The sequence below is a fragment of the Lepus europaeus genome, chromosome 12 (genome assembly GCF_033115175.1).
Source record: "Lepus europaeus isolate LE1 chromosome 12, mLepTim1.pri, whole genome shotgun sequence".
Taxonomy (NCBI): Eukaryota; Metazoa; Chordata; class Mammalia; order Lagomorpha; family Leporidae; genus Lepus; species Lepus europaeus.
Window position 1 is genome coordinate 23482383 of NC_084838.1, and position 25966 is coordinate 23508348.

General features: G+C 39.8%; 1 pseudogene; it reads right to left on the minus strand.

Annotated features, from left to right (window-relative positions):
* Positions 1-6467: 6467 nt before the first annotated feature.
* Positions 6468-8999, minus strand: LOC133770934 (synaptophysin-like protein 1; annotated as a pseudogene).
* Between the last annotated feature and the right edge of the window lie 16967 nt (positions 9000-25966).

The window sequence follows — 25966 nt, forward strand, 5'->3', positions numbered from 1 at the left end:
TAAATGCCTCTTGTCAACGAAAGTTTGGTGTGGGTGACTTTTGGTAACTTGCAGCTTTCAAGGAATTTCTGCCCTTCATCTGTATCATCTAATTTGCATGCATAAAGTTGTTCATAGTACTCTGTTATGTACCTTCCATATCTACAGGGTCTGTAGTAATAGCTCCCCTGATGCTGCATTTTCTCCCAACACAGCTTGAGCTGTCTGGCTAGAATTTCAAATAGTGAACGGCCTTTGGTTTCAATGACCTCCTCTGTTGTTTTTCTGTTTTTCATTTCATTTATTTCTACTCTTGCATACATTATTTCCTCCCTCCCTCCCTTCCTTCTCCTAATGTTGTTTTCTACTAGTCTCTTAAAAAGTATATCAATGTGAGACTTTTCTCTTTCTTTCTTTCTTTCTTTAATATGACCATCTTATGCTATAAGTTTTTCTCTAAGTACTACTTTAATTGCACTCCATAATTTATAAAATGCTGCATTTTCATTTTCATTCATTTAATTTTTTTCTGATTTCTCTCGAGATTTTTTCTTTTGATCCACACATTGTTTAATTTCAAAACATTTTGGAATTTTCCAGATGTATTTTTGTTGTTTATTTCTAATTTAATTTCATTACTGTTAGAGAACGTAATTGCATGGTTTCAATTATTGTAAATTAAGCCTTGTTTTGTGGCTCAGGATATGATCTATCTTGGTGAATCGTCCATGAACACTTGAAAAGACTGTGTTTTCTGCTATTGCTGGATGGAATGTTCTACAAATATTAAGTTTTTTAGTCTTCTATATCTTTGCTTTTAATCTGGCTCTCTTGTTGATTACTAGGTATAGATATCTCCAAATGTATTTGTCAATTTGCCCACTTCTTTCAGTTTTCTCAATTTTACATCATATCCTTCAATACCTGCTTGTATTTAGGACAGTTACACATTTAAGATTGTTAGGGTTTTTTTTTTTTCTGTAAAACTTTCTGTAAAATTTACCCCTTTATCAATATTTATTGTCTCTTGTTACCTGTGATAATATACCTTATTCTGAAATCTAATCTGACTGGTATAAATATAGTTACTTTAGTATGTTTTTTAAAGATTGCTTTCTTTTTTAAAAAATAATTTATCTACTTGTTTGAAAGACAGAATGGTGGAGGGGGGCAGATTTTCCATCTGTTGGTTCATTTCTTAAATGGACCCAATGGCTGGGACTCCGTCCAGGTCTCACACACCAGAAGCAGGATCCCAAATAATTGGACCATCTGTTGCTGCTTTCCCAGGAGCACTAGCAGGGAGCTGGATTGGGAATAGAACATTCCAAACTAGAGCTGGAGCTTCCATAGGGGGTGCGTGCATTACAAGCAATAGCTTAGCCCACTGTGCCACAGTGCTGGCCCCTTCAGTATTTTTTTGTTTGGTGTTTTCGTGTTATCATTTTTTCTATATTTATATTTAAAGTGGGTTTCCTATAGTTGATATATAGCTGAGCTCTCTAAATCTGACAATTTCTGTTTATTTTTTAAGTTGGAACTAGAAACATAGAAGCCTTACATATACAAAGGCTCCTTTATACTCCCCTATTTATGTTGTACTTGTAACATATGCCCATTTCCTCACATTAAAAATACCACCAGATAATGTAAAAATTTGCTTTTGATAATTATAGAACCTAACAGGAGAAAAGTAACCTATTATGTTTATTTAATATTTACTGTTTCTGTTACTCTTTTGTTTCCTAGAGTTCCTTATTACCCCATGATATCATTTTTCTTATTCTTTTACAGCTTTCTTCAATATTTGTTTCAGTTCAGGTCTGGTTACTACTAGTTCTGATAGATCTTCAACAGCTAAGAATGTCTTTATCTTGCTTTTGTTACTGAAATACATTTTAATTGAATATAAGATTGGAGACTGGCAATCCCTTTCAGTCAGCACTTGAAAGCTGTTATTTCACTATCTTTGACCTCCATGGTTTTTGATGAAAAATCCACAGTTATTCAAATTGTTGTTCCTCTGGATGGAACATGTCATTTGCTTCTCACTTTCTCTCTCTCTCTCCCTCTCTATCTCTCTCTTTTCTCACCTTATATCTTATAAAGATATTTTAGGAGTTGATTACCATGCATCTTGGCATAATTTTCTTTGTTTATCCTATGGGAGATTCTCAAAACTACTTGAATCTCTAAATTTATGCCATAAATTCACAAAATTTAAGAAGTATTCACCTATATTTCTCCAAAACTTTCTTTACACCAATCCATTTCTCTCCTCTTTGTAGGGCTATAGTGACACAAACATTAGAACTATGAGATTACCCCTTACCTGCCAAAGACTGTATTCTCTTTTTGCCCCCAATTTTTAAAAATATTTTATTCTAAAGATTTGACTTTTCTATTTATTTCTTTTCTTTTTTTAAGTATTTATTTTGTTTATTTGAAAGTTAGAGTTACAGAGAGAAAGGGAGACAGAGAAAGAGAGTGAGAGAGAGAGAAAGAGAGACCTTTTATCTGCTGGTTCCCTCTTCAAGTGGCTGCAATGGCCGGGTGTCTATTTTGTTTTGATGTGTTTTATTTTACTAGGTCATTACTCCAGTTAAGTTTATACCATGAGTTCTTTTCTTTTGTGTCTGGTGTCTTAATCTTCAAAAGTTTTTCTATGCTGTTTGGATCTGCTCCATGCATATACTTCATTGGGTTAGTCTTGGATATAGGTGGTAGTTTATACTCTAGGTCACTTTTCAAAGCCACTTCTTTATGCTTGTTCCATGCATTTGCAAGTTGTGGGTGAGGACTTGAGTCAGTTCACACGGAAATCTCTTTTTTTAAAAAAAAAAAAGGTTTATTTTACTTATTTGAGAGGCACAGCTACAGAGAGGGAGAAGGAGAGACCAAGAGAGAGAGAGAGATATTCCATCCACTTGCTCACTCCCCAGATGACTGCAATCGCCGGGGCTGGGTCAGGCTGAAGCTGGGAGCCCAGAGCTTCCTCTGGATCTCCCATGTGGGTGCAAGGGCCTTGGGCCAGCCACCGCTGCTTTCCCAGGCACACTAGCAGAGAGCTGGATCAGAAGTGGAGCAGCTGGGTCCTGAACTGGCACCCACATTGGATACTGGCATCACAGGTGAAAGCTCTGCCCACTACACCACAACTCTGGCCCCAAGAAATCTTTTTCCCATTCCCCCTGAAATTTCCTCCTACATTCTTTGTTGCCTGTGGTCCCTTTTCCTAGTTCTGACTAGAAAGCCAGGGCATCAGCCTGCCCATCTGGGTGCAATCTGTGAAACTGAGAATGCCCTCAGGGTGAAGTAGCCAAAGAAAAGAGAAAGAGAATATAAAAATAATGGTTTTCCCTCAGTACTCTGTACCACAGCTACCCTTTTTCTTTTTATAACCAAAGAGATGGGTTTCTTTCTGAGCTTTAGGTACTTACATAGAAGTTTCCATGGCAAATTATCCCAGAACTTAGTGGCTTAACACCGCAAATACTTAGTATCTGACATTTTCTGTGGGTCAGGATTCCAGTAGGTGCAGAGGGTTGCACACATCTCAAGGCTTTACAGAAAGGTATCTGCTTCCAAGGTGACTGATGTGCCCACTGACGGGTTTTAGATGTCCCACTTGCAAGCTTATTACAGGCTGTTGAGTCACTTTGGGACCCTGTTGGCTGTTAGCCAGAGATGTCAGTTCCTTACCATGTGGGTCTCTCCACAGGACATCTTACAACAGAGGGATAGAGTGAAAAAGAGTAAGAAAAAAATGGAAAACAGCGTTGTTTTGTAACCTAATCTTGAAAGTGACATCCCAACACTTTGAATACTTTTTTTGGTTGGGAGTGAGTTTTAAGGTCGGCCCACGTTCAAGGAGAGGCAATACACAAGGGCATGGATACTGGGAGGCAGAAATAATTAGGGGCCACTTTAGACATTGTCTACCATACCCATGTTAAACCTGACATGCCTGATATGCATGATTTGTAAGAGCATTTTATACCTCCAGACCCTTTCAATATAACATGGAGGAATATAAAATACTGTCATATGTTTTCTTTTCTCTCTTTCCTGGCAAATGGAGATTCCATCTGGGTTCAATAGACATTAAGCATGCTGGGAATTACAAGGCAGATCAAGAAAGAGCCAAGGATATGGAAAATAAATGTGGGTATGTTTGGTGCATTATTTCAATGTAGAATGGTTTCCTAGTCCGAATATTGTTACACAAATTAAGTATAAGAAACATCTGGCAAGAAGAAACCAAGGTACAACTTAACAGGATGAACAGAAGTCAGTCAGTGCAGTATGTTACTACATTATAAATTTTCAAGTCCACTAACATTGTAAATCAAGAACAAAAATGATTCCCTTAGGGATAAATTAAGCTACTGACAATTGGGTCTTTAGCAAGTAGTGAAACAAGAGAGAAATTCCTTTTTTAAAAGACTTTATAGCTGGTTAAGATACATCGGGCACAATAAAGCACTTTGAAGACACAGACTGCTTGGATGTGGGGCCAGTAAATTGAATATCAGGGAGCAGATTCCTCGAAGTGCCCAATTTGCTGCCAATAGTGGCAGAGTATATTTTCCAATGTGGTTCACGATGATATTGTATTTTCTATTCCATATGTTATTCTGCAATATGACCTTGGTCCTCCACTATCAAGAGGTGGAGAAATTCCACCTAATTGGCCTCATGACAGCATTTGCCATTAGGATGTGGCAGAAGTGATGCCACACCAGTCTCAGTCATCCTTCATAACAGATCTAGCAGCTTCTGTCTCCTGACTTGGAACCGTGAGCCACCACACAAATAGTCTAGGCTATTCTCCTGGATGGAGAACCACATGGAGATGCCCTGAGTTCCGCACATGGAAATGAAGCAGTCATTTGGAAATCCTGCCAATGCAGCCTCTAGGCAACCCCACACACAGCCTCTGTCTAATTGCATTCCCATGAGAAATCCCAAATGAGGACAATCCAAGTGATCCCAGCTAACCCAAAGAATCATGAAAAGTAAGACTACATTGTCCTTTTAAATCATTATGTCTTACACCAAGTTTTACATAATGGATAATAAAAAACAATGCTATAGACACGAGATGAAAATTTGAAAACATCATTATGTTAAACATGGACACTTTAGGAGGTTTATAACATTAAATTATTTAACCATAAGACATCATTGATGGACATTTCATAATGTTTATCTATTTGGATATAGACAAGTTTATTTTTATATTCTGTAGTTTAAAATAAATGTAATAACAATAATGATTGGAATACCTTTAGATAAACATTATTGTCTATTTGTTTCTTTCCATCATCTTTTCTATGTGCATAATTTTTATAAAAATTCATATTCTGTGAGCATGTATACTTTCATATCCCTCCCATTTCAATGGGATCTATCTAACCATTCTCCTATTACATGTTCAGTTTGGTTCCAGTGGTTCTAACATGTCACTTTTTTTGAATTCTAAATCATATTCATTGTCACAATATCAGTGCTAAACACAAGACAGCAACTCCATTGACTCTAGATTTCAAGTGTTTCAAAAGTAAAATGTAATCTTAATCTTTTAACCCTCTGTAGAGAGTCTGCCCAAAAAAGTGGCCTATTTTTCTCTACTTTCAAAAAGACTAGGTCTTGATCTATGTTTATACAGCATGAGCAACATAGAACAGAAAACAAATGTGAACAAGAATAAGGCCCAGACATACGAAGCTGTCTAGGTGAACCATGTTCTTTCTGCTGATACATAAAAGTACTTCAAAGAAGTTCATGGAAAACACACATTATCTTTTAATTCCTCTTAAGCCACTGGTGTAATGTAAGCTTATACATCATGCAACAGAATTACTAAATGAACTACACATCTATTAGAAATTTCCAAATCCCTGCTCCCAATTCAATTTTAGTATACCTGTTAAGTACAGTATACCTATTAAGTACATTTAGAAAAATAGAAATAAAGCATATACCCAGTATTTTCAATTACATTTTTAAAACATGAGCAATGCTGAGATATAAATTTTGAACTAAATATGTTTTTTCTAAATACAACTTTTATAATCTAGGCTTTCTTAAACAGACAGGTCTTGAGCATATGATCTGTACAAACTTATAGTAGTGTATATCCCAAATAAAGAGTTTTCTTGCTATTATGATATAATTTTTCTGAATGAAGATATATGTTAAGGCTTAAGATGTAAACACCTTAGAAAGCAAACAACTTACTGCTCATTTAAAAATGTGTATTGTCTCATAATAGGCCCCCAAACTTTCAAATTTACATGTGAGAATGCATTTACATCTTACATTTCTAGGAAAGCTACAAGCTTTATACAACACAGCAAAATTGAAAACCCACCAATTTTTTGAGAAAGCCATGACTTTTATTAGAAACTAATAATACTTATCAAGATGTTGGCAACAAGTCATAGCACAGACACACATTTCCCACAGTGCATTTCTCCCTTGAATTATATTCCCGCAAGAGGTAGAACACCTTGGCCGTGGGCAGTAGAAATATTTGATGGACTGTGTAAACTGGTCTCCTGGTATACAAAGCACACATTTCCTCCCCAAAGTATCATGTCCAGAAACCCAAAGTTCACAGATACATTTAGGGATACTATACTAGTCACAAAACCAAAATTTCAATGCACTTCCTGCTGTCTACAAGACAGAAGTTCCTGAACAATATGGTGGCCAGTGGCTGCTTTAATATCCATAAGAGCTTTAGCCCAGGCTGAAGGGCTCACCAACCACAACAAAATGGCAACAAGAGTAATAGCAAAATCAGCCATGGGAAGTGTGCGACCATCTCGATATAGGTTCCTATAACCAACCTACAGCAGGGCAGCAATGCAGTACAAGAACATGAAGACTGCAAACGTAACATAGAACTGTGCCGAAGAAGAGGAATCGCCTGTGAGGACGTGACTTTCCCAGCTCACACCGCTCACAGTTCCATTTGGAGCTGCCTTAAATGGATAACCGTGAATGGATAACCCGAAGTAGCTGTAACCGCTTTAGAGTCAGGAACCCGAGGAGGACAGTTCACTGGCACCTCTGTTTTGCCCTTAAAACCTCCACAGGGGACTAAAGTAAAGATGGTAGCAGTCCACTGGAGGACCTTGATGAAGCCGAGCGGCTCCTTGAGCTGGTTGAGGTTGATCTGGAAGGATACCTTCCGAGGGAAGGAGGGTTATTTCCTTAGAAAGGATTCTTGCTGAGGGATAGAATCATTATACCTTGTTTTTAAAAAATAATTCTATTATTGGATCAGGTTTCCAAGGGCTAACCATGTGGAATAGCATCATTTTTGTCAAACTGTAGCTCAGAAGTGTCCATCAGAGTCCATCTGGACTACCAGCATTAATTCATTAGTACTGATCCCCTGGTACTGCTTCTTGCGAAGGACGGCAGGACCACATGTGGGTACACCAGCAAAGAACGCCAAGGTCAATGGGTGGTGTCGAACCTCAGTGAAGGGGGGAAGTTTGGAAGCACATCTGCTTTGTGTCTGCAGACCCTGCCTTAGCCAGTCCTGGGACTGAAAATATATTCATTAATTTTTGCCAATATGAAATGCATAAAAAAGATTTCTTATTTTCATTACAATGCATGTTTTCATAATTTTAAATGTGCTTAAATCCTTTTTCATATGCTTGGTGTCTATCTGAATTTATTCTTTTATGAATTGCTTTTCCATTATCCTTTGTTCACATTTTCAATTTTCATACTAATATGAATTTATAAGAGTGCTTTACACAGAAGGCTAATACATTTTTCCTACCACCTTCCTATTTGTCATTTTAATTTTGACATTTTGTGATGAATAAAAGTGTTAATTACATGGCCAAATAATGTGTTTCTTCGTGATTGGTTTTTTTGTGTATGCTCAAAACATTCTTCCCTACCCGAAAATCTTATATTTATTTATCTATACATTCTTCCGATTTATTTATGATTTAATTTCCCAATAGTTATCTTAAATTCATCAGAAACCTAACTTATTAGTTTTTCATTATTAACCATTTATCCTAGCATGTTTATTAAACACTCTTGCTGTTTTTAACATATACTAAGTTCTTAGCTATTCTGACATCTATTTCAGGATTTTCTATTCACTTTCATTGATCTGTCTCCTAATATTTACATCAGAGACATAGAGTCCTTTATCTTTCTTTATTAATTATTTAGCGAATTATTTATGTGCCATAGTGATAATCTTTGTTTTTGCCTAAAACTGGTTAAATCTAATGACTCTCAAACTTTGTTTGTTTGTTAGATTTATTAAAAAATTAATATCAAACACAGAATTCCCTGTTGGCTCATCAATTTGTGATAAAGAATTCTTTAGCTTGAGAGGAAATATTGAAAATCCTTCTAATTACTACAGTGCAATGAGAAAAATCATCTAAAAGTCTTCCCAGAGTTCATTCTGTGTTGCTAGGACAACAAAGTTGCTGCACATAGGGGCATTCCCCCTTCTCTCTAGTAGAAGGAATTGTACCCAAAATCAGCCTAGCACGTGGCTGGAGTCTTTTTTCGCTCGGCAGGAGGGTCTCTGACACGCACGGACCCCAGCGTCTTCAGGTGCTAGGCCACTGTCCTTCCCACACAATTCCTGTGAATAGCTGGTAACACAGCCCAGACCATCTGGGTCCAAACAGTCTGCTTGTTTCTTTATTTACTAAGCTGGATTCTTTTGTTGCCCTATAAGGAGAGACAGCAACAGATGTGGGTCCCTCCAGCCCAGCAAAGATCGCCCCACTACATGCTCAGCACATCTCAGATGATGACACCATCAGGGTCCTGGGCCTTTTCTTGCTAACCGTTGGCTTGTCAGGTTGCACTAGCAACACTCTTTCTCCCTCTGTGATCTGAAATGGTAGGATTCTCCTTAATTATTATCACATGAGAGGTATATGTAGACTAAACATGATCTGATGCAAATTTACCTGCTTGTTCTGCTCATATTTTGAGTTTTTTATATGCCTCTTCATGGCTTAATATCTGTCTCTTTTCATGAAGGTTAGGGTTCTTTTTTACCAAGAAAAAAGATCAATTTGATCAATTAAGTTCTTCTCTCTCTCTCTCTCTCTCTCTCTCTCTCTCACACACACACACACACACACACACGCACACACACACAGGTCCCAATTCCAGCATGTTTTTCATCCCAACATTTGGAGCCTGGCTCTTAATTCATTATCGTGCATTTGGAAGTTGAGGTAGGAAAAGGTGGAAGTGGAAGATGGCAACTGAAGGGAGCTAAAACCTGCTCATCCTTTCAAGGGCACTGGTTATGTCACTTCTCATGACCAGGCACTCACTTGGGAGTTAGAAATGCTGCAGTCAAAAGGACACACTAAACCCTACCAACAATTATCATTCATAGTTGTGTGTTATTCTCTATCATATGTGCATCATTTTCACAATTTATAATGATCAAACTTAATTTCCTTTTCAACCTATTAATGTAGTGAATCATATAGTAAATGTTGCATGCTAAAGATGAATGCAACTTGATCATGGTGTATTATTATTAAAAACTGCAAATATTAGCACCAAATTCAACACGATAACTTTTTTTCACAAAAAGATTCTGAAGCTGGTATTCCATTTCAGCTACTTTAACTAGATTTTGTTTACACAGTTATGGTACATCTATAAAACAAAATGGATTTTCCCTTTTATATGCTGAGTTTATGTTGTGTGAGAATCTCCTGAAATTTGTTTCTTGTTGCTTTTTAAAAGATAGAAAAAATGTGGTATAAAATAATGTTTTAGAAAGACTAGTTTGACAACATTATATTGATGTCAGCAATTTAGATTTTTCAGAATACCATCCTCTTTTTAAAAATTTATTTGAAAGAGTTACTGAGAGCCAGGGAGAGACAGTAAGAGACATCTTCCATCTGCTGGTTCACTCCTTACATGGTCACAATGGCTGGGGCTGGGCCAGGCCAAAATCAGGAGCTAGGAGATTCCTCTAGGTTTCCCACATTGCCCACAGGAGTCCAAATAATTGGACCACTTTTTGCTGCTTTTCCCAGGCCATTAGCAGGGATCTGGATCAGAAGTGGAGCAGCCATGACATGAACTGGTGCCCATATGGGATTCCAGTGCTGTAAGTAGCAGCTTTACTTGCTACACCACAATGCTGGCCACCATCTATTTATTTTAAAGATTTATTATATTTATTTATTTGAAAGCCAGAGTTACAGAGAGGGGGAAGGAGAGATCTCCCATCTACTGGTTCACTCCCCAAATGGCTGCAATGGCCAGGGCTTGGCTAGGTCAAAGCCAGGAGCCAGGAGCTTCTTCACATGCGTGGCAGGGGCCCAAACACTTGGGCCATCTTCTGCTGCTTTTCACAGGTGCATTAGCAGGGAGCAGAATCAGAAGTGGAGCAGTCAGGACTTGAACCAGCACCCATATGGGATGCTGGTAGTGCTATAGGTAATGGTTTAACTCACTGTGCCACAGCACCAGCCCTAATACCATCCATTAAAAGAAAATACTCCTCTTACCCATGATTATATCTTGTGTACAACACAGTGTAGTTTCCAAGATTGGTATACTGCAATATGGAATGCATGTGTTTCCCAAATGGCATCTTAATTGTTGTGACAAATGACCATCCATACCTTTCAATAGGAAGAAGGCAACCAGTAATAAGATGGTTTCAGGGGCAATTAAAAGATTGCAGAGATAAGGGTACTGTTTGTCAGTTAAATCTCTGCTTGAGATGCCCACAACACATAGGAGTGCCTGGGATTGAGTTCCAGCTCCATTTCCAATCCAGCTTCCTGTTAATCATACTCTTGGAGGTGGCAGGTGATGGCTCAAAGTACTTTGGTCCCAGCCACTCACATAGGAAACTCAGACTGAGTTTGGCTTGGCCCAGCCCCAGCTTTTGCATGCATTTGGAAAATGAATCAGTCTCCCTCTTTATCTCTCACTCTCACTCTTTCTTTCAGATAAATAACATTAAAAGATTGCAGAGATCCACGAGAGTTTCTCAGGCACGGAAAGCCAAGACACTGTGGTAAAAAAAAAAATGACCTACATAAAGATCTCTGTGAGTGAGATCCCAGTAGAAAGAATGGGCCATCAAAAAAGAAGGTACCTTTCTCTGAAGGGAGGAGAGAACTTCCACATTGACTATGGCCTTGTCTAAATAAGATCGGAGTTGGCGAACTCAAGAGGCTTCCATAGCCTTGGCAGCTCAAGACAAGAGCCTCTGATGATTACTGACATCATAAATATGAGTGCCAATTGTTAAATCAACAACAGGAGTCACTGTACACCTGCTCCCCATGTAGGATCTCTGTCCTTAATGTGTTGTACTATGAGAATTAATGGCATAACTACTACCCAAACAGTACTCTATACTTTGTGTGTCTTTGTGGGTACAGTTTGTTGAAATCTTTACTTAGTATATACTAAGTTGATCTTCTGTATATAAAGATAATTGAAAATGAATCTTGATGAAGAATGGAATGGGAGAGGGAGTGAAAGATGGATGGTTGTAGGTGGGTGGGAGGTTATGGGGGGAAAAGCCTCTATAATCCAAAAGTTGTACTTTGGAAATTTATATTTATTAAATAAAAGTTTTTAAAAGTTGAAAAAAAAGGCAAGACCACCAATATAGGATGCACTATCAAGCCACCTACCACCAACAAGAAATGTTGCAGACACTCCAAACTCAGAGGTTTCCCACCTGAGGGCTAGGGGAGCTGCAGTACTTTTATATCAACCTCCACTAATTGTTGGTAGACTTCTACTGGGTGTTAATTCCCTGGCACATTCAGACTGCCTGATGTATAGGTAGAGAGTCTTACAGTAACTTCAGAAAAGGGCCTTGACCAAAGGAATGGAGATACTGGCAGCTGGAAGATGGCTGGAGCACACTGAAGTCATGAGAGCCAAAGATACAGTAGGGTACCGGCAGCATCTGCAAAACTTGGACAATGTTCCCAAAGGTGCATGGGTGGGCTCACTCCCCCTGTAGCACCCAAGGCAACAACCAAGGGAGAAGAATCTTTAGTACTTACCACTGTAGAGGCAGGGATAAGGAGGCATGTGGATTTTTTTTTTTTTTTTTTTAGTTATTGTTCGCCAGGTCCTGTTAAAACAATAGTATTTCCTTATTAGTCATTTAATATTTTTTAAATTGTGCTGGTGTTTTTACTAGGAATATTATTGTTTTTGCTTGCACATCATTAATAAAGCTTTGTATGTCTTGAATAGAAAGAAAAAGATTACAGAGAGGCTGGAGATCTGGGCATGTAGATGTTACCTAGATTTAGTAATTAACTCTAGTGAGGTCACTTTGCACATCTTTCTCTTTTAAAATAATTTTATTTAACTTATGCAAGTTTCTTGTATTTCATATTATAGAGACTTAGGAACATCTTGACACCCCCCCCTCATCCTCCATCCCACCCATGCTCCAACCCTTCCTCTTCCTCCCTCTCACATTCCCACTCTTGATTTTTTATGAAGATCTATTTTCAGTTTACTTAATTATCATATAGTTAGCCCTACACTAAGTAATAGATTCAGCAAATAGTATGAAGTGAGAGAAAAAAATAGCACTGTTCCTCAATGGAGGAGACAGGACTGTAAACAATCATCACATCTCAAAAGGTCTATTTCACTGCAACACGTTGCATTTCAGGCACTCTGTTAGTTACCTCAGATCAGGGAAACCATATGATATCTTTCTTTTTGGGTCTCACTTATTTTGTATATCTTTTCTAAAAAGGGAAGTTCAAAAAGATATCCCAAGCCATTTCAATGAATGTACTCCTTAAAAGTAGAAAATACTTTATTAAGGAAAAAGTGATTATCTGTCCCCTTGGGAGCAGCAGATAGAATTCAGCCATTTAGAATCCCATGGGACTTGTGCCATCAACTTTATTTAGGGCCACATTCAACAAAGAGCAGTCACTGAATTTTTCCCAAAAGAAGGAACAGCAAACCTTGGATAAAACTAGAATTAATGAAAATCTTTAAAGTCAGTAATGAAGAATGGGCAACCTATACCTTTAATTTTTTATTCTGTTCACAAGAATATTTTTCAATGAACTTTGGGCAGTTATTTGCCCATCTTTGTGTCATCAAAAATCAGCATTTGTACTCTGCTTCCTTCTTCAGAGTTGTTGGGCTTGATTTCCAACAACATTATGCACACAATGCACAAGTGGTGTGCACGCGTTTATACACATTCTTAAATATTTCAACACGCAAGAAATACATTTGTAGGATGCACTCCCTTGCCACTAATGCAGAGTTGAAGAGATGTAGGCAGCACTCCAAGTCGCTCATCTCATTCCACTTTAAGGAGGCAGAATTTCTCATCTGACTCAGGAGAACACAGCTTTCTGAGGAGGTCCCACTGGTCTGGCATACCAGGACAATTGTTCTCAACTCCGACTGTGCATTAGAATAACTTGGGCCGGCACCGCGGCTCACTAGGCTAATCCTCCACCGGCACACGGGGTTCTTGTCCTGGTCGGGGTTCCGGATTCTGTCCCGGATGCCCCTCTTCCAGGCCAGCTCTCTGCTATGGCCCGGGAGTGCAGTGGAGGATGGCCCAAGTCCTTGGGCCCTGCACCCGCATGGGAGACCAGGAGAAGCACCTGGCTCCTGCCTTTGGATCAGCGCGGTGCGCTGGCCGCAGCATGCCGGCCACAGCGGTCATTGTGGGGTGAACCAACAGAAAAAGGAAGACCTTTCTGTCTGTCTCTCTCTCTCTCTTTCTCACTGTCCACTCTGCCTGTCAAACAAACAAACAAAAAAAAGAATAACTTGGGAAATATACAACTAAATAGAACACTCTAGAAATTCTTACTTAACTGGCCTCGGAGATTGTCTGGGTACTGGTAGATTTTCAGAGTGCCCCCGATGAGTCTCAGGTGCAGCCAGGATTGAAAACCTGTGGAGGGGGGGGCTGGAGGACACAGGTGTGACTCCTGTGAGTGGGTGGTTTATCTAATCTCCCTTCTGGGTCTGGGACTCTGGGACAGGGCTCTCGTCCCTTCCTTTTTTTTTTTTGGATGATTCATCTTCAGTGAACACATGGAAGGAATCAGTATGCGTTTCCCTTGCCCCTGAGAACACAGGCTTGGAAAAGCTGATGGCAAAGAAAACCCCCATACTGCAGATGTGTGGGACAAGTATGTGGGAAAGATCAGAGGAAGATGAAAAGATTATGAGAAAGACAGTCCATGAAATTTACTTATTTGCCTTTTACGTGAAGGAAAGCCCACACACAATTGAATTTTCTGCTGGCAGGAAACCAAGAGTGAGGAGAAAATATAAGGAGAATCAAGGTTTTCTAATTTTCCTGAGAAAGACCTGACAACTAGTGGGGTCACTCTTGCTAATGTCCTTGTAAGGAGACAAACTATTTTATATGCCAGCATCAGTATGTGGGAGGTGACCTGCACCAAGGATGGATTTTGTCCTCCAGGATGTAGACAAATAAAAGCTGCAGCAGTGGTAGATTCTGGGCTATGGGCACAGGTGAGCTGGCATCTCACCCAAGTGCAAATGATGAAGCTGTTCTTTTCTTCTCACTTGCTTGGCTTTAAGTTTGCTGTCTCTTTCCCTTATTCCAAAGTTTGGCATAAAATTAAGCCTATACTTGGTACAGGACTGGAATAAGCACAGTAATATGCTGTAGTGGTTCCTCTGTAGGCATTACAATTAAAAAATGGTAAAAGGGTTATGTGGTTTAAACATCTTATGGTGATTTTTAAATCTGGGACATTTTAATCTGGCTGCTCATTGCTTAATATTCTTGCTGATTGGCAAATGGTTGGATTAGTCAAATTGGATATGATATGAAAGTACGAGGGCAGGAGAACAGTGTATGAAAATCAATCTGTAAGAGATTAAAAGAGGAAGGAGGTTATAAAGGGATGTTCTGTTTTTCCCCTCCAGCACATACCTAACCTGCTAAATGAGAAGCAAAGCTATATCCATTGCTAAGGTCAAAAGCCCCTACAACTGCACACAACATCTAGAAAACTGGGATGAAGTGGCCTGGGGGTACAGATGACTTCTCCAGCTCATTTCACTCCTGAGATAGGACCAATGGATTACATGAAAAGACAATGCATTGGTGAAACCTATAGGTTATGTACTTGATCTTAAGAGACAGGGTGAGCTGATAGGAGAAGCCAACTCCTTATCTTTGCTATCTAGGTTTTTACAGGAATCAGCCCCAGGAATGGGTCACATATCAGAGGTGAGATTGAGTGGCATAGGTAAGCATAGGGCACAGTGAGAGAATGTCCAATGACTGGAGTTAGGATGAGGCAAAGGAAGCTATGTCATGGATGTGTGGGTCAGATCCTGTCATTAGTTAAAACTTTGATATTTTGATCATCATAGACTTGTTTGCATTAATTTTGGGTTTTAAAGCATATTGCATCAAAACATTATTTATCTTGATTACCGAGATTATTAGTTTTCAGTTAAATGTTGTGTTCAAGAGAAGTGCCACATTTGCCACACCCCATCCCTGTCCCATAGGTTCTCAGGAATGGGGGAGATGCACAGGGCTAACCGAGGCCCCACCAGGGTTCACCAGACTGATAAACAGGACAGCAGAAGACTGAGTGATAGAAAAACAAGCCAGGGATTGAATGTAGGCGCTGCTCATCCTTAAAGGGATTTCATTTTCCTATAATCAGCTCGAGGGGGCAGGAGCTGTCCTTGCAACCCTACCTGTTGTTCCAGAATGTTCTGGATCAGAAACCACAGTTGAGTAAAGAACAAAGACATGGTCCAAATAAGGAATCTAAGGACAGCAAGCACTCTGTTCTACTTGTTACAATCAGCCAATATCTCAGGACCTGGTCCCTCCCACTCTCCATAGAAGAGGCAGAGGCCACTTTGGACAATGAAGAAGACTCTACATAACATTTATTGTTCAGATTATAGATTTAGAAGTCTGAAATTTAACAAGAAATAAGCAAATTAGGTTGATCATTTTGAAAATCAACAGAAATTGGTGGATAATGAGATTCAGGAAAAAGTCTATAAAGTTATAAATTACAAGTTAGAAGGAGATTAGGTTATTTTGTCCCTGTTTTAATTATGATTCTCTAATAAGCTACAGGAGACAAACTGGCAAAAGCTTTAACCATAAAGACATTTCATATTCTTACCATAAGACAATCCTACAGCAAGTATCTCAGGGTTGGCTCTGTGGGTTACCAATACCGTGACAGCTACTCATTCTGAGCCCTTTCACCTCAGGCCACAAGCTGACTGGAACCAAGCTGACCGGGACAGTGGTCCACATCATATTCTCACCAGAACCTCCAAAAGGCTGGAACTAAGGTAGTGTACATGGAGTGGAGGAATAGCCATTTTGAGTAAAGTTTCATTGAAAACTTTCACCATTTCTAAATCTTATTTCTTTGAGAGGCACACACAGAGAGAATGAGAGAGAGAGAGGGAGAGAGGTCTCCTATCTGCTAATTCACTCCATGGATGCTTGCAACAGCTGGGGCTGGGCCAGACTGAAACTGAGCCCTGGGAGGTATCTGGGTGTATGGCCTTGAACTATTACCTGCTGCTTCTCAGAGTGTGCATTAACAGGAAGCTGGAACTGGGAGTGGGGCCAGGATTCAAACCCCAGCACTCTAATATGGGAGGTGGGCATCCCCAGTGGCATCTTAACCACCAGGCCAAATGCTTACCTCTCTCTATCTATCAAGGATGAAAAATCTTTCCTAGAAGATCCAGTAGGCTTCCACTTAGGTTTCTTTGGTCAAATTGGATCAGCCTCTGTAATGGTGAGCTACCAAGAGAAAAAGGACGTAGAATGATTATTGAGAAGAAAATTTTTTCAAAAATTTTTATTTGACAGATAGAGTTAGACAGTGAGAGAGACAGAGAGAAAGGTCTTCCTTCCGTTGGTTCACCCCTCAAATGGCCGCTATGGCCGGCACTGCGCCGATCCAAAGCCAGGAGCCAGGAGCTTCTTTCCTGGTCTCTGACGCGGGTGCAGGCGCCTAAGCACTTGGGCTATCCTCTACTGCCCTCCTGGGCCACAGCAGAGAGCTGGACTGGAAGAGGAGCAACCGGAACTAGAACCCGGCACCCATATGGGATGCTGGCGCCACAGGTGGAATATTAACCAAGTGAGCCACGGCACTGGCCCTGAGAAGACAGTTATTAAGAGTGTTTGCCACAATACCCAGGTTTATGGTTGTACAATTTGTCTGCTATATATATTCACATAGGGATACATGCATAATAAGAAAAAACGAGAGATAACATCAACAAACTCCACAAACTCTCAGTGTGTGCAACAATAAGCACCATGAAATGCACAAGTTAACAGGCTGGCTGGGTTCGGTGGAGTGGCTCTGCTCATCCCGGGTGCACTCCCCCAGGCATCTGGCAGTGGGCTCGATCCCAGGCTGGCCTGTGGAGACATGGTCGGTCGGTACCACCTGTCTCTCTTCTGTCTCCTGAGACCAGCGGGCTAATGCAGGCATGTTTGTTTTTGTTTCTTCTGGCAAAAAAAAAAAAAAAAATCAAGAGAAAGCTCACTATGCAAATTCAAGCCCAAGCTTGTGTCATTCTGCGAGTGCTTAATCTATCCAAGCAAGTCCCAGGCTGAGCCTGCGATCAAGCAGTCCTTCCCATGAAAGAGAGGAAGCTAAGGTCGGTAAGAGCATAGCCTAGCAGCTAAGTTACCCATGGCCTACACTCTAGCTCCTGACTCCTGCCCATCTCTAGTTCCTGACTCCAGCTTCCTGCAGATGCTGACCCTGGGAGCCCGTGGTGATGGCTCAGCTGTTGTGGGAGACCTGGCTGGAGTTCTTCATTCCTAGCTCTGGCTCTGGCCATTGCAGACATGTGGGCACTGAACCAGTAGAAGAGAGCACTGTCTGTGTGTGTCTATGTCTGTCTGTCTCTCTCCCTCTCAAATATGTAAGAAAAAAATTTAATGAATAAGGAAATATAAAGCAAATTGAAAACAGTGATACTGATAATGATTAGGACAATGGTAATAATTATAATAAAGCTGAGGTGCCATTCTGATATAAGTGGAATTCAAGGTAAATGTATTAACTGAACAAAGATTAATTTTTTACTGTTGACACTATGAAGTAATATTATTAATGAATGAACATTTATTGATGGCAAATACATAACTATTATGAACAGTTATTCATGAAATTAAAAATATCATAAAAATAGAAAACAAATCCTGAAAATATAAGTCATCAAAAAGTGACTATAGCAGATTTTTAACATACTTGCAGTCTCTAATGGATTGACGAGATTAAAGTGAATAAGGATTTGGGAAAGTATAAAATGAAGTTGATTTATAAGACTGGATAATTTATGTCTTACAGCCAAAAATGCTTATTTTTCTTAAAATCTAATGAATCTAATGATATGTTTTACTGTATATCACGTCAGGTCACAAGAGAGTTCAGTAAGAATAGACGATGTACAAGCCTAGTCTTTAACCTCAATGAAATAAGTTGAGAATTTATTAAAAATAGGGGTGGGACATTTGACACAGCAATTAAATTGCCACTTAGGATACCCACAACCCATAGCAGAGCACCTGGGCTCAAATCTCAGCTCCTCTCCTGATGCCAGCTTCCTGCTAATATGTGCCCTCAATTACGTTGGTCCCTGCCACCCATGAGGGAGACCAAGTTTAGTTCTGAGCTACTGGCTTTGACCTGGCCCAGCCTTGGATGGTGCAGGTATTTGTGGAGTTGAGGAGTGAACCAACAGGTGGAAGATTTCTCTCTCAGTCTCTCTTCTCTCTCTCTGCATTTCAGATAAAATGAAATGTCTTTTTAAAATATGTTAACAGCTAATTAAAATTTTTTTAAAAATCTGAAAAAAGTAGGTTAACAAAACACACAAACACTTGGAGTCAAAATAATGACACAGAAACAAAATAAAGTAAACCACTGCTTCAGTAATTTCTTGACCAAAGAGAAAAATAAAATTTTAATTATAAAGTATGTAGAAAATAATAATGATATTATGCATCAGACTTAGCCAAAGCTATACTCACTGGAAAAATATATCTGTAGGAGTTTTATTTAATACTAAAATAAATCAAATGAATACAGAATTCAAATCAAGAAGCCATAAAAGAAATTGTTTAGGATAAAAGCTTAAAGTAATATATCAGAAAACAAAGAGTCTAAGTGTTGGCTTTCTTAAAAGTTTAACAAAACAGGTATAATGTTCATGAGGGGGAAAGTAAAATTGCCAATATGTAATGTTGGAAAGAAACTAAGTAACACCATGGCTATGGAGAAGAATGCAAAATATAAAAGCATATGACACTAAAATCTTCTATTGATAACTTTATTTATTAATTTAAATCAAGGACAATTCCCTGAGAAAATGTGAATTACTGATACTTTCTTAAGAAGTATAATTCTTCAAATGAACAAATCACCTTGGAAGAGACATGGAGTGTAATGAAATTATTACTCAAAACATAAGTAATAATACTAACTCAGGAAGAAGGAAGGAGTGCGTTGCATCCTGAGTGTCACACTGGAGGCAATGATAAAATTTGCAAGGTGTGCATGGAACCTCTCTATTTGAGGACCTTGAAAAAATAATAGTGGCAGCCGGTTTGGGAGAAAAGACCAGAATTCAAAGCACCACTGAGTGGCAATGGGTTTTCCATTTTTCATTCCCCTCCAGGATTGCCCAGGTTTAATTCAACATCACCTGAAACCCAAAAGTAGGCATTGGTGGAAACAGAGAAAGTGCCAGAGGAGGCATTCAGTTTGAAGCTGAGAGAGTAGAGACAGTGAGGAAACTCCCATTTGTGGGGCCAGTGCTGTGGCATAGTGGGTAAAGCTGCCACCTGCAGTGCTGGCATCCCACATGGGCGCCGGTTCAAGTCCCAGCTGCTCCACTTCCAATCCAGCTCTCTGCTATGGCCTGGGAAAGCAGTAGAAGATGACCCAAGTCCTTGGGCCCTTGCACCCATGTGGGAGATCTGGAAGAAGCTCCTGGCTCCTGGCTTTGGATTGGCGCAGCTCCGGCCATTGCAGCCAGTTGGGAAGTGAACCAGCAGATGGAAGACCTCCCTCTCTCTCTCTTGTCTCTCTGTCTCTCTGTCTCTGTCTCTGTCTCTCTCTCTGTATAACTCTGACTTTCAAATAAATAAATCTTAAAAAAAAAAGAAACTCCCATTTGTTTGTTTTCCCCGCTTTTTCTTAGTCCCTGCCCTATAAACTCTTGGCAGCAGCAGCCATGGCAGAGGTTGACATGCACCAGGATCCTGCAGGAGCCACAACCTGCTGGAACAAGACCCTTCCCCTCTTCATGGAAGATGTGTAAATAAATGTAGGAGGATATGGCAAAACCACCAAACCCTCCTGCCACATGGCTCACACACAAGACTAATTATAGAAATGAGCAGGAGAATGTAATAACTGAGGTCTCAACATGGAGGGCAGAGGACTGAAAAAGGGAGCCCCAGAATGTCAGTGTGTAATGGGAGGATGAAGGGAGCAAGGGGTTTGGGAGCTCGCGGACACCTGAGCTGCTGGTCCGTGGATCTGGTCTTCCTTCATTATTGAGCTATCTGATAGACCAACATCCAGGTCCCAGATTGACCACTGGGGGGCTCACACACAGGAAAAACCCCACTTGCCCTGCAGACACTTGGAAATCTGAACTAACCCTGGAGCCAACCCACACATTGTCTGGTTGCATCCTGTGCTACAAACCTCCCCAGATAACCTGCCAAGAAAAACAAAAACACCAAAGCTGCCTATATAGGACTGAAACAAGACCCAGAATCTCATAAGGTAATATTCAAAATATTCAAGATACAATTCAAAATTACCCACCACTCTCCCTGTCCCCTATAAAAGAGGCACAACTTGCATTGGGAAAAGACAGCCTTATGTGACGGATATTGGAATTACAAACTGCAAAGACTTTAAAGTAATTGCTCCATAAAGCTCCAATAAGTATTGATAAACACTCTAGAAACAAAATATAAAAAAATATAAAGTTTTATCTAAGAATTAGAAGAGATAAAGAAGAATGAGGTGAAATTTTTAGAACTGAAAAATATAAGTGAAGGTAAGAACTTACTGAACAGGCTCAAGAGTCTATTTGAGATATCAGAGAGAAGGTACTATCAATCCAGAATTATCTACCCAGCAAAAAGATTCGGCGGCAGTTTCAGATGAACTAAAGCTGAGAATTTATTGTCAATAGATCTGCTCTACAAAAATTTGCAAAAAGAGTTCTTCATAACTGAAAGACATTTGGAACTTCAGGAATGAAGGGTCATATTCAATATCAGCCATTGGGATGATGAGATACTAGTTCTCAGCTATTCCAATGATGAGTAGGTGTGTGTATATACGTACACATATATACATATATATACATACACACAAAGATGTGTGCATATATGCACGTATGAATATGTGTCTCTTCACACACAAATGTCAAGTGCTGGATGCGATCCAGGGCAACTTAGTTCTCATACTCTTGTATTGTGAATGAGAGATGGTAGCAGTATATCTTCTCAATAGAAAATTAATTACCTTTACTGATCCATTCAGATTTCACACACTGGTAGGAGAAGGAAAACATTTTGGCAGTTTCTTATAATGACATCATACTTCTACCATATGACCTACTAATTTCATCCTTGTGTACTTTCTGTAATTACATGAAAACTAAGACCTATGTACAAACATAGCAAAAGTTATTATGCTGAGTCTCTAAAATGTACATATTGCTTGTTTCCACTCATGTGTCATTCTTGAGCAGGAAAAAAATATGATGATGAAGAATAGGTCAATGGTTGCTAAGGGTTATGGATGGGAGGAAGGTGTAACAATAAAGGTTTTTTTGGAATGATAGAAAACTGGATCCTAGGGGCCAACGCTGTGGCTCAGTGAGTTAAACCCCAGCCTGCAGTGCCAGCATCCCATATGGGCACTGGTTCAAGTCCTGGCTGTTCCACTTCCAATTCATCTCTCAGCTATGGCCTGGGAAAGCAGTAGAAGATGGCCAAGTCTTTGGTCCCCTGTACCTGTGTGGGAGACCTGGAAGAAGTTCCTGGCTTCAGATCCAATCAGCTCTGGCCATTGTGGTCATCTGGGGAGTGACCCAGTGGATGGAATACCTTTCTCTCTCTCTCTCTCTCTCTCTCTCTCTCTCTCTGGCTCTACCTCTCTCTGTAACTCTGTCTTTCAAATAAATAAAATAAATATTTTTTTAAAAAAAAGAAAATTGGATTCTGGTTGTAGTTGTGGCTACATGAATCTGTGTATGTGTCTTAATTCCTAGAACCATGCAGGTATCAAAAACTCATTTTACCGTATTATAATTTTTTAAAAATTATAAAATTACTATAGCTATAGGTGCCTCCACATGGGAGCAGTGGAAGTATAATTTGTCAATAGGAAATGTAATTATCTTTACTGGTTCCTTCATATTTCACAAATTGGATGGAGAAGGAAAAATGATGAAAATATAAAGATATGTCTTTTGATGCCATTATTATTTTTATTTGCTTTCAGTAGAGCACCATTTAATATAGTGGTTAATATCACAAATGGAGTTTGATTCCATCTTTGACTTTGAATGTTTTGTCTACAAATATAGATAATACAATTTTTTGTATGGGTTGAAAATGATGAAAGATGAACACGTGGAGCTGCTGCTACTTTAACTAAATATTTTTGAGACAACATATTTTAAATTTACAGTATAGTCAAATGGCTCTACTAAATATACCATCAAATAAAAAGATTATAGTCCAACAAAAAAATAGGCAAGGGCTTTAAACAATAACCAAATGAAAAAGTAAATTTAAAAGTCACAAAATTATTAAAACTATACTAGTATGTAATTCCTATCAATGTGCTTGACAAATATTTAAAACAAAGTTTGAAAGAACACCATATTTTCAGCAAAACATACACACAGGTAAACTGCTACTTCTAAATGGATGCAAGGGATGATCTTGTCCATGAATCTAGAGAGCCTTTCTGTATGTGTCCTAGAATAGACAGCATCTCCTACAGCACCTTTGGTTCAAAAATTCAACAATACAGGCAATTTTTTGTGTATAAATTCTTTGTGGATGAGTCAAACTCTGTAGATGACTATTTCTGAAGATGTAAAGAAAATGCTGACTGTGCATATAATAGTTAATCTAAAGAAAGCTCACTGAATATTCAAGGAGTTGGAGGTACCTCAAAACCACACACTAAAGATTCTCAACAGGTGTCTCTCACCAGTTCAAATGCAGGTCCTAGAGTGGCCGTTGTGGGGCAGCACTGTAAGCCACCACCTGCAATGCCAGCATCCCATTTCGGAGTACGGGTTCAAGTCCCAGCTACTCCTCTTCAAATCCATCTCACTGTTAATGTGCCTGGGAAAACAGTGGACAATGGCCAAAGTACTTGGGTCCCTGCCACCCATACGGAAAACCTGGATGGAAATCTGAGCTCCTGGCTCCAGTCTGGTTTAGCCCTAGCTGTTGTGGCCCTTTGGGGACAGAACCAGTAGAGAGAAGATCTCCCTCACTCTCTGTCACTCTCCCTTTCAAGTCAATAAAAATAAAATCTTAAACCAAAAGATGGAAGTCCTGAAAATCTTAGCACTGGAAGATATCCCCTCTTGTTTGGAAATGTGCTCTTGGTGCTCAGGTATCCTGAATAAGAGCACTTGGTTTCCTAAAGACAGTGTCTGATTAGAGACCAGCTATTTTACATTAAAGAAGAGGCAAGTGTATGGTACATGTGTTGTTGGGTCAGAAGACAATCAAGACAACCTGGGGCCGGTGCTGTGGTATAGTGGGTGAAGCCGCCGCCTACAGTGCCGGCTTCTCATATGGGCACTGGTTCAAGTCCTGTCTGTTCCACTTCCATAGCTCTCTGCTATGGCCTGGGAAAGCAGAAGATGGCCCAAGTCCTTAGGCCCCTGCACCTGCGTGGGAGACTTGGAAAAAGCTCCTGGCTCCTGACTTCTGATTGGTGAAGCTCCAGCTGTTATGGCCAACTGGGGAGTGAACCAGTAGATAGAACTCTTTCTCTCTCTCTTGGCCTCTCCTTCTCTCTGTAACTCTGACTTTCAAATAAATAAATAAATAAATCTTTTTTTTTTTAAAGACAACCTAGCTGCACTTGAGCCACCCACACAAAGCAAAAGTTAGAGTATGATGTGTCCTACGGAGAGCACAAGTCTTGGGATCATTGTTCGTTGAAACAGTGTGTCTACCTAAATGGAATTCACCATATGAAGTGGCCATTAATGCCCATATTTGATTGATTGTGAAAAAAAAACACCAGAAGTGTTTCAACAGGCTTATGTACCTGTCCATAGAGTTAGAAATGTGAGGGACTAGTTAGATGATGTTTTTCACAACTCGATTGGTTGGCATGGTTGTCTGCAGGAGACTACACGCCTGTTCCGAAGTCCCTCTGAGGCTTGGCAAAGGCTTAGGTTTATTTAGAAGAAATCAGGACCAAATTAGCTGAGGCATTTCATCACAGATACAGATGCTAAAAGTGGCACAAACAACATGTTGGTGGCACCACCTTCATTGCAAGCTGGCTTTGTTAGCAAGGGGACAGCACACTGGAACATGCCATGTACTGAGAAGTAATATCAACAAACCACTTAATTAATTAATTAATTAATTTTTATTTGAGAGGTAGAGTTACAGACAGTGAGAGAGACAGATAGAAAGGTCTTCCTTCCATTGGTTCACTCCCCAAATGGCCGCTATGGTTCGGAGCTATGCCGATCTAAAGCCAGGAGCCAGGTGCTTCCTCCTGGTCTCCCATGCGGGCGCAGGGGCCCAAGCACTTGGGCCATCCTCCACTGCCTTCCCTGGCCACAGCAGAGAGCTGGCCTGGAAGAGGGGCAACTGGGACTAGAACCCAGCACCCATATGGGATGCTGGCACTGCAGGCAAAGGATTAACCAAGTGAGCCACGGTACTGGCCCCAACAAACCATTGTAATGTGCTCAGACTATAGTCCTTATACAGTTCTATTTCTTCACCTATTTAAAACTCATCTGAAAAGAAAAAAAATGTATTTATTGACTAGAGTATTTGGCAGGATTAAGTGAAACAAAGCATATAAGTGAAGTGTATTCTGCATGTTTTACTGTATCTAGTGTTATAACCAGGTTTACTACATTAATCTCTATGTATTGCTGTGTAATTGTTCTCAATGTTTTGCTCTCAGGGTATTTCTCTATAAACTCCATCTTCTGGTAATTCTGCATAGAAAAACATAAAGAGTGACACATTTCCCTGTGCTCTGTATGTGGGACGATGTCTTTGTTAAATTCCCAACAGAAAGATATTCTTATAAAATAGTCACAAGGTGGCATCTTCCTCCTATCACCACTGCCTTCTGCTGTGATTCCCTGACACTGCGTTAGGGATATAAGAAGAAAACACCATGTCCAGCACACACGGAAACTGAAATATTTCCTGCCTGTGCTCCCATTATTGAACTTGATTCTTTTTTAATTTTTTTATTTAAGGTAAACAAATCTCATGTAATTCACATATACAGATTTAAGAACTTAGTGATGTTCCTACCTTAGCTTCTGCCCGTGCTCCCACACTTCCTACTCCTTTCTCTCTTATCCCCTCTCTCATTCCAGAAGAATCTTTTCCAATGTTATTCTCTGCTCTCTTAGTCCCCTTGCCCTCTTTCCCCCAAAGGTGTCTTCTCTTATAGCATCTACTGCAATATAGAAAGAGAGTGGCAGGGAAGGTAGGGGTAAAGGCAATGTCCTCAACTCAAGTATGGGTCCCAGTGGGTAAACAGGATTGAGGTTCTGCTTCTGATTTCTCAAAACTGTGGGCCTCTGAATTAAGATACAGGTGGTGAGAAAAATACAGTGCATCCCTTCTCCCCTTCCCCCACCAACACATTTTTTT